The sequence below is a fragment of the Balaenoptera musculus genome, chromosome 9 (genome assembly GCF_009873245.2).
Source record: "Balaenoptera musculus isolate JJ_BM4_2016_0621 chromosome 9, mBalMus1.pri.v3, whole genome shotgun sequence".
Classification (NCBI taxonomy): domain Eukaryota; kingdom Metazoa; phylum Chordata; class Mammalia; order Artiodactyla; family Balaenopteridae; genus Balaenoptera; species Balaenoptera musculus.
In genome coordinates, this window is record NC_045793.1 from 19,176,332 (window position 1) to 19,186,075 (window position 9,744).

Below are 9,744 nucleotides of genomic sequence, written 5' to 3' on the forward strand. Positions count from 1 at the left end.
TTTTGGGTCTAAATTCATATGAGATTAGCCAATAGTTTTCTGTTCTTGCCCTACACTTTTTTTAACAGCATGTTGTTTATGGAATTTAAAAACACAGGCATCAAAACCCATTTTAAAACGTTGCAAATATACTAGAGTGCTGGCCCGTGACAAGGTCTGGGAAGGCGACACAGTGCTGGCAGTAGGGTTGAAGGGCAAAGGGAAAAAAATGAAAGTGAGAACAGATGACAAATTGAGGAGCCTTGCATGAGCCAGTGGGAATGTGCTGTGCACTGAATAATAGTTATTTGTTATTGGGTTTTCTAGTCTGATAAAACAATTGGCTGGCTTCTTTCAATATCTCTTTTTTCTTCCCTATATTTTGGAACAACTTATATGACATGACCATGATCTGTTCCTTGAAAGTTTCTAAAACTCATCCTTAACATTGTCTGGACCTGGTGCCCTTTTTATAGGTAGTTGTTTTATTACTCTTTCCACTGGACACATTTTAAACAGACAAGAATGTTTCCCATGGATCCTGTTGTGGACCTTTCTCATTGGGCAGGAGTATTTATTTAAGCCATATACCCAGAGGAAAGGAATTTGGCTGTGTACTCAAGACTTTTTATTTTTTTACTCAGACATTTTGAATCCTGGAATAACAAAGACATGGCCTCAAGTTCCTACTCTGTTGAGAAATAATACATAAGGAATGGTAGGCGAAATAATGAAATCCCCAAAGGTATTCACGCCCTAATCCCTGCAACCTGTGAATATGTTAGGTTACACGGCACACGGGAATTAAGGTTGCAGATGAAATTAAGTTTGCTAATATGCTGACTTTGAGATGGGGAGACTACCCTCGATTATTCAGGTGGGCCCAATGTCATGACATGGGTCCTTATAAGTGGAAGAGTTTAGGAAGAGAGATGAGAAGAGAATCCAAGAGATGGCAGCACGAGAAGGGCTCAGCCGAACGTTGCTGGCTTTTGAAAATGGAGGAAGGAGGCCACGAGCCAAGGATGCAGGCAGCCTGTAGAAGCTAGAAAAGGCAAGGAAACAGAATCTCCCCTAGAGCTGCCAGACAAGAAAGCAGCCCTGCCAACACCTTGCTCTTAGCCCAGTGAGAACCATGTCAGACTTCTGACCTATAGAAGTGTAAGATAACAAATTTGCCTTGCTGTAAGCCATTAAGTTTGTAGTCATTTATTACAGCAGCTTTAGGAAAGTAATTCATATACCATATGCAAAGATAGATTTTGTTGAGAGGGAAAAAAATAATTATAATGTGCTTATATCTGATTCAGATTGTAACCTTATATCCAGAGTACTACTTGCTATAATTCAGGAAGCATAGATAAAATTAATGTCATTGAAGCTAATGATACTTATGATAATACTGATGTTGATAATCACATTTACTGGGAAATTGAATTAAAGCCCCTGAAGGACGTTATCTCTATGGAGGAGAATTGGTCTGAAGACTTAGATTTAATTAATGATTGATTACAGTTCTTAACCATTCAACAGATGTATAGCATAAAGTGCATATAGCTAAAGATCAGGGAGGTAAAAGATTTGTAAAGTTACTACAAAAATATGAGATAGTTTGTGCTAGAATCCCTGAATGCTTCACCTATTTGTTTAAATCTAAAAAGAACCCCTCACCGGCTATTGAAAATGTTTGGAATCTGTATGTACTGTTTGATGTCTATCTGATTAGGCAATGTTACAAGGCAAATAAGTACTGTCAAACTAAGAGTGTTTGTTTTACCATAAAAAGGCCTTTGACTGCAGATTGGGGGTGGACTGTGCTGTTAGGGTTAATTCCACCAGGCCTGGAATTAGCCTGAACAGTCTTACGAAATGAGAAATGCAACTCCGTGATGATATGCGTGATTTGCCCCTGGTATTGGTGAGGCCCCCAGAGGAGTATGGCACGGGGGCTGGTTACGTAGCAAGAATGTCTGCATGACCTGCTTAGGCAATGCTGGGGCTCCATGAGAATCTGGGCACTGATTCTCCTAAACTATTCTTGTTTTCTCATCCCTTAGAAAGTCCTCATTAGGACCCCAGTCATGTCTCCTTTTGCAACCGGAAGGAAGCTTCTCTTGGGCGTAGGACAGCAGAGGGGGGAGGTGGTGGACATGACCGTAGGGAGAAGGAGGTGGTGCTTGTCCATTTTCTCCGTGTATCAGTGTCTCTAAACATGCATGGAGATCATCCACTAAATTTGAAAGGAAAAGTGTTGGTGATTTTAGGAGACAGGAGAAGGCATTAAAACAGTTTTGAAGGAGGGTAAGCAGTAAAAGACAGACAGCAGAATTGGCCTCTTGGATTTTTTTTTCCCACCAATCAATTTTCTTTTGCCTCTTTTCTCTTTGGCTGCTGGAAGCCGTACTGTCTTGTGCTTTTCTTTTTGGCCCTTTTCCCCACCATCCGTCAACAGGTCCCTTGTGGCCTGCTGGTGAATCTCTATTCACTGGGTTATGTGCACAAAGCTTAAGATCACAGCTGAAGTTGCCCTTCATCGTAAGATGGAAATTGAAGGATCTTGTTTTTATTATTTACAAGAAGAGGGGTTTCTCATGATCCCTTCCACCCCTGTCTCTCATGGTAATCTTTAAAGGAAAGTCCTGGGGCTTAAATTCCCAGTTCTAGGGTTTCTCAGTGGTCATTACTGGCACTGTCCTTGACAAGGGAAGCCTGGAGACAGCCACAGCTGAGCTGCTGCATTAAAAATAATTAGGAGAGGCTGCCCCGCTGCCCGTTCCTCCCTCCTTCTGACCAAACAGATTTATTGGGCAGGAGGGGTTGGTGTAGCTCTGAAGGGGAGCTCCATCCTAGTCTTGAAGGGGACTGACCAGCTCCTCACACAGAGCCATGACCTGGGCTCAAATGTGAGGGGGCAGATGGCATGACAGGTTCTAGCGCCAGCTTTTCCACTGTCAACATGCCCTATCACTTAGCCTCTGTGAGCCCTCGGTTTCTTCATATGAAAAATAACGATGCTGTGGTGATTCTCAGCAGAGAGAAGGGGCTGCCTGCCAGAACAACTTGGAATGGTATTCTTGTCTCTTGGGAAAAAAAACTTCAAAGTCATTCTGACATACCCACCATCCAGTACTAAATGGCCATGAAGGGTCCCTAACAGATCTAACATGTAGTCTGGAGAACCAGCTCTGCAACAGTAACCTGTGTTAAAGCGTGGAAATGTGGCTATCTAAAGGCTTGATACAGAGTGAACCTACGCGTTTGAAGGGATGAATCTAATGACTTTGGACATGGACCCAAAATTGCCGCATCCAGCTGAATGTGCATGCCAGACTTTGACCAGCAGAGGGCAGCACATACCTACATACCTGGCTTTCCAGACAAATCTAACACAAAACTGGCCCTCAGGTATTGTTTCTGGGGAGAGACAAACTAGCTTTAACGAAGCCTACTTGGGCGTATCAATTAAAAGCCATTTAGAACACAATCTGGAACTCAAGCCCAGGTCCAGAGCTAGACCAAGGCCATTTTCAGAACCGGGAAAATCTTGTCTTTGAATCCTCACCACCTCCTGTTTTGTCCCTCTTTTGCTTCTCAAAGTATGGTTGGGGGCCTGGCAGCATCAGCCTGAACTAGGAGTTTGTCAGAAATGCAGAATTTCAGGCCCCACCCCAGATCCACCGAGTCAGGTTCTGCATTTTCACAAGATTCCCAGGTGATTTGCGTTCACATGGAAGTTTGAAAAACACTAGGGTAAACACCCCTTCTCTGCATACACCCCCCCACCCAGAAAGCCACCCTGTTCCCAGACCCCAGCCTCCCTCCCCACCCTCACCCACACACCCTACAACACCACAGAGGCTTTCCTGCTGGTTTCAGGCTGGAAGAGGGCCGGTGGTGTGGCCTGGAGTGAACAGCTGTGAGATTCCCTCTTCAGGACCTCAGAGTGTTTCCACCCATCCAGCTACGTTTGTCTTTAGGTAACTGCTGAGCAGGGGAACGCTGGGGCCAGATCCCCAAAGACACTGAAAGCCTGTCCACAGCCCACAGTCCAGAGCTGGTTTGCATAAATACAGAAATAAATGGCTTATGAGTCCAAAATGATTCCTTTGTGTATTACCATTTGGAACTTTATTCCTTAAAATAGTGGAAAGAAACAAGCCAGCCCCCTTTTCTTCCTTATGTCACCACAGGGAGCATGTCTCACACCTTGTGCTTTTCCTCCCCAGTTGCTCAGTGCATCTTTGAGGAAGGAGCTCTGTCCGGAAAGTTCCTCTCCCTGTCCAAAGCCTACGTTCTGGCAGAGAAGTTGCCATTAGCTTGCTGTGGAGGAGAAAGCAAACGGAAGCAAATTCCTTTTGGGGGGTGAGTACTTGTCAGGAGCTTCTTCGGGGGAGATTTGTCTTTCTGCAGAATAAGGGGTTTTAAGTTGTAGCCTCATAGTTATTTTGGTGAGAGAGTGTTTCCCCAGGACTGTCAGATGGGTCCTTGGAGATGGGTGCCCGGCCCCGGGAATGTGGGAGAGGCCCTTTGGGAAGAACGGCTGTCACCGTGGGAGCTGCTGCTGATACTGTGTGAATGCAGGGCGCTGGCCTGGGAAGAGCTCGGCCTCTCCGAGGGCAGTGTGGGATGGAGGATGCCCCCACAGGTGCGAGACCTCTGTGCTCAGATAACAGAGGCAGGGCCTGCTGACACCTCCCCAGGCATCTTCCCCTCATTCCTCTCAGCCCTGCCTTTAGTCTTTGCCTTCCTTTCCTCTCCCTTTAGGGGGGAGAGGGGGGGGGCAGGGGGGTAGAAAAAGAATACAAGACAGGAAGAAAGCCACTGTATGAATTCCCGAATTCCCTTCCTTCAGGAAGCACGAGCAGGAGAAGGGGAGGAACTGATAACAGGCCTGCTCCAGGCCCAGACTTGGAGGTATCTGTGAAATAGGAGCACTTTCTTCCTTCCTCCCTCCCTTCCTCCCTTCCCTCCTTCCTTCCCTCCCTTCTGTGTCCCTGTTCCCTCACGCTGGGCACTTTCTTCCCTGTTTCCTCTACACTAAGAAGCAATTATAACATGAACTCATCCTGCCAACAGGGCATGCCTTCGTGTGTCGTTTTCCCCAATCCCTCCTCCCTACAACTCACCTGAGTGTTCCAGGTCTCTCAAGCCCAGACCCATGGGTGCTCTGCTCTTTTCTTCGTAATCAAACCCATTGGAAATGTATTCACCTTGAGCCATAAATGATCCATGGATCCTCGAGCTACGTCTTTCCAGCTATTTGCATTTAAAAGCCTGGAGCTGATGGGACTTCCCTGGTGGTCCAGTGATTGGGACTCCGGGCTTCCACTGCAGGGGGCGGTGGGGAGGAGGGGAGGTTTGATCCCTGGTCGGGGAACTAAGATCCCACCTGCCAAGCAGCACAGCCAAAAATTAAAAAAAAAAAAAAAAAAAAAAAAGCCTGGAGCTGAGTTGAAATCTTGAGAGTGAATTGGTAGAGAAGGTCTGAGAGGTGAGGCAGGTCTGTTATTCCATCTGCAGAGAAGGCTGGATTCCAAGGGAGAGTATATGGGGAGGGGGCGCTGAGTACGTCACTCATCTCAAGGGTATTTGCCTCTTCCTATGGCCCCTGCTTTTGAATTTTCCCACCTGGAAAAGGGCTGGACCTAAGGTAGGCATTCAACCAATATTTCAAATGAAAAATAAAATGGAATATATAGTGGCAACAAAACTATAGTCACGGTGGTGATGATGAGTTCTTGGGTAAATAATGTCTATTGAAAAAACTGACGTCGTGAACACTGAATTACTGATATGACATCAGAGATGGTTGATGTGCCTTGCCATCAACATAGCAACCCTGGCCATTGAACCTCTGAGTCTAACAAGATTTGTCAGGGTAAACACATTACTTGTAAACAATCAGAGAAAAGTTGAGAAAGCTAGTTGTAGTGTTTGTGATACTCAGTACTGTGTTCCATGACATGTGGAAGGCCCTGCACCCCCGTGACAAACCCATGGCCTTTGCTTCTGTGACTCACACTGACGCCTTTGCATGGTCTTGCACAGCCCCTAACATGACTGCAGCTCTTCTGTGCAGGCCCAGGGCCTTGTGTTCTTTGCTCCCCTGCAGAGGGCCTGGGACAGGGCCTCACATAGAGTAAGTGCAGTCCTTGGGGAATGAATGGGCCCAGAGTCTTCTGCTTCCTGGGTGAGGATAGAAAACAGCCTGTGAGGGCTTCCCTGGTGGCGCAGTGGTTGAGAATCTGCCTGCCAGTGCAGGGGACACGGGTTCCAGCCCCGGTCTGGGAAGATCCCACATGCCGCGGAGCAACTAAGCCCGTGCACCACAACTACTGAGCCTGTGCTCTAGAGCCCGTGAGCCACAACTACTGAGCCCACATGCCACAACTACTGAGCCCATGTGCCACAACTACTGAAGCCCGTGTGCCACAACTACTGAGCCCATGTGCCACAACTACTGAGCCCACGTGCCTAGAGCCCGCGCACCGCAATAAAGAGCAGCCCCCGCTCTCAGCAACTAGAGAAAACCCGCGTGCAGGAGGGAAGACCCAATGCAGCCAAAAATTAGATAAATGAATAAAATAAAATTTAAAAAAAATTTTTTAAAAAAAAGAAAACGGCCTGTGTAGGGTGGAAAAATGCCTATGAGCAGGGGAGGAGGAGGCATCACTGGACGGCCCCAGGATGTTCAAGCCACCTGTCGGCTTTGAGGTCAGAGACTGCCTGGGCCACGGTGGTGACAGTCCTATACCATTGGTGAGATCCCCAGTGACACCTGTCTTCGCCTTCCCTACCTGGCAGGGGTCTCTCGTCTGCTAGGTGTAGACACCATGTCTCCTCCCCTGTGAGGCCCTTCCTGACCGCTCCGGGCAGCACCCAGGAGTCAATCACTAAATCCTTTGTGCTTCCTCAGCATTTTGCTCAGATCACCTGAACTTTGCTAAGTGTGTCAGCTTTAGCCTCTTCCACTAGTCTGAAGCGTCCTAAGAGCAGGAGCCACGCAGTTACGTTCTCTCAGCTCAGCGCTCATTCCGATGAAGACAGTCAACGTTATCTGATGGGTAAATGAACGAGTTAAGAACTGAATAGATACAGTATCCATGGTGGGCACAGTGGGAAAGAGACCGGGGACACCTTTCCAGATGATCTTTAAAGGCTTTACAGAAGGAAACTGGGGAGATGCTGGCAAGGCACATAACGGATCATTCTTCAACCGCAGAAGCGCTTGAGGTAGATACAACCTGTGCTTTTTAGTAAAATCTGTGCCCCTTTATGGACACAGGCTGGGTCTGAATTTCTGTTCTACATCTCCATGGCTCTCCTACTCGCTCTGACTTTTATCACATTCATCTCCGGGGTCAGACCTAGTACACCACGTTCAAAGTCATGTTCATAGGTAGGCACAGCACATCATGTATAAGAGCAGCTCTGCTTCCCTTACCAGCGCCTACCTCCAAGTAGATGCACCCAGACCAGTTATCAGTTCTTCAGAGAGAGACAGAGTGACCTGTGGCTAGGAGCTGACTTAGGACCAGACCTTTCCTGGATGACTCTGTCTTGTTACCGGTGTTACCCAGTGTTGGCTGGGTGTGAGAGCCCTCTTGGGAGGCGCATTTACCTGCAGCCAGGCTAGAGGCTGAAGCTCTCATTGCCAGAATGCAAGATGCCGAGCAGGCCTTTCTGATAGGAACTTCAGGACACCCCGAGAAGTGCCTGATGGCCAGCTCCCAGGGGAAGACAAGTTGGACTAGGGAGACACTGTCCCCAAAGAGATTGATGTGTTTTATTCATGGGGGATTGTTTGAGGTGTAGAATAAAGGTTCAAAGCTTGAGCCGAAGCCGGCTCTGAGTGACAAGGGCACAGGGAAGAGGAAGTGTCCTCCCCAGCAGCAGTCTGCAGCCCACCGAGTCTGCTCCTCGGGTCAGGGTAGGCCCAATCTGAGAGGCCTGAACATAGTTTCTTATTATCCAAAAACTGATATAGGTTAACAGAAAACGAGTTGAGAAATGAAAACAGTCCTGTGTCTACTGTAGAATAAAGAAGCAGCTAAACCCTGCTCCCTCAGAAGAGTAAGCAAATAATCAATGCAGGGTGTTTCTGTAATTCTAGCATCTCTCTTCAGCATATAATCACATAAATTATATGAGCAAAACTAGATTAGGGCTTGGAGTAGAAATCGCTTTATCCTTATAGTAACACCATGAAAATTGTTATCAGTGCAACTAAGCTGGGTCTTGGGAATTATTATAGATATTATTATTAGAGATCATTAAGTGCAGTGGGATCCTGAGAAAGCATGATCTGCACCTGTGGGGACCCAGGTAAATGCTGAGGGGGCCTCAAGAGCCTCTGCATGGTGTTATGATCCATTTGCTGGATAAAGCCATAAGGGGACATTTTGGAACCAATAGTCAGGTGTGAAAAGAGAAGGAAAGACCAGGCCTCACTTTGAGGGGCAGTGTATGGGGAGGGCAGGGAACTTTCCTGGGGTAGAAGCAAGTTGAGGTGTCAAGGCTTAGGGACGCTGACTCGATTATGTATTCAAAGCATGACTGGGGTGGGAGAAATGTACTCTCGGGTTGTCCTCCATCTGGACCAGCAAAACTAACTCCAACTATTAGAAGAGATGTGCTTGTCTGACACTGAGGGATGAACTAAAGAAAAATCATTTTAATAAACTAAAAGGGGGACTTCCCTGGCAGTCCAGCAGTTAAGACTCTGAGCTCCCAGTGTAGGGGGCACGGGTTCGATCCCTGGTTGGGGAACTAAGATCCCACATGCCAATCCAGCATGCCACGCGGCATGGCCAAAAAAAAAGACACTAAAAGGGAAAGCCCAATAAGAATTTTAGCGATGGCAGGAAGAAGACCCTTGGTGAGCATGGCCATAGAGTGACCTGGTCAACACAATGATGACGACTTTGGAAGGAAGGACACTGGAAGGGAAAGTAGGCCCACAACTGCTGAAGTCCCAAGCAGTGGAGCCACAGCAACACTGTGTGGAAAAGAACACCCCACACAGAAGGTGAGCACATGTCCAGTATAAGAAAATCAGCAGAGCCAGGGACTGACCTAGAGGTCCCAGCCAAACAGAGAACACCAAGAATCCTGGGGACGTTGGGAGAGACGCCAGGGTACTTGTCATAGATGGGATCTGAATCTGAGAAAGTTTTTGTTTAATCTTAAAGGACAAGTTGTCCCCACCAAGCAGGAAGACTTGAGGACATAGAAGTATTAGCCACTATGACTATTATAGATACTATGGTTGTAAGGCATAACTGCCACAGGATTTCAGAGGTGTAAATTTAGCTGCTCACTTCTCTCTAGGCTTAGTTTGATCATCTGTAGCTCAATGAGTTTGACCGGACAATATCTGTTTCCTTCCAACTCTAATGGATTATGATGCTTAGAGTTTGGAAAGGAAGGAAACTCAGTAAAATTGGATCCAATGAAAAAAACATGGCAAGAGGCAGCAAAGGAAAGGTGAGCTTAAACTTCTTAAATAAATATGATAAGGTCACTTGTCAGGAATAATTCTTATTAAGGTGTCCAAACTATCTCTGCCTGGGACCATGGAGAGTTCCTGATCACAGGACATTCAGGGTTTTTTGTTTTTTTTTAAATTTTATTTATTTATTTATTTTTGGCTGCATTGGATCTTTGTTGCTGCATGCAGGCTTTCTCTAGTTGCGGTGAGCTGGGGCTGCTCTTCGTTGCGGTGCACGGGCTTCTCATTGCGGTGGCTTCTCTTGTTGCGGAGCA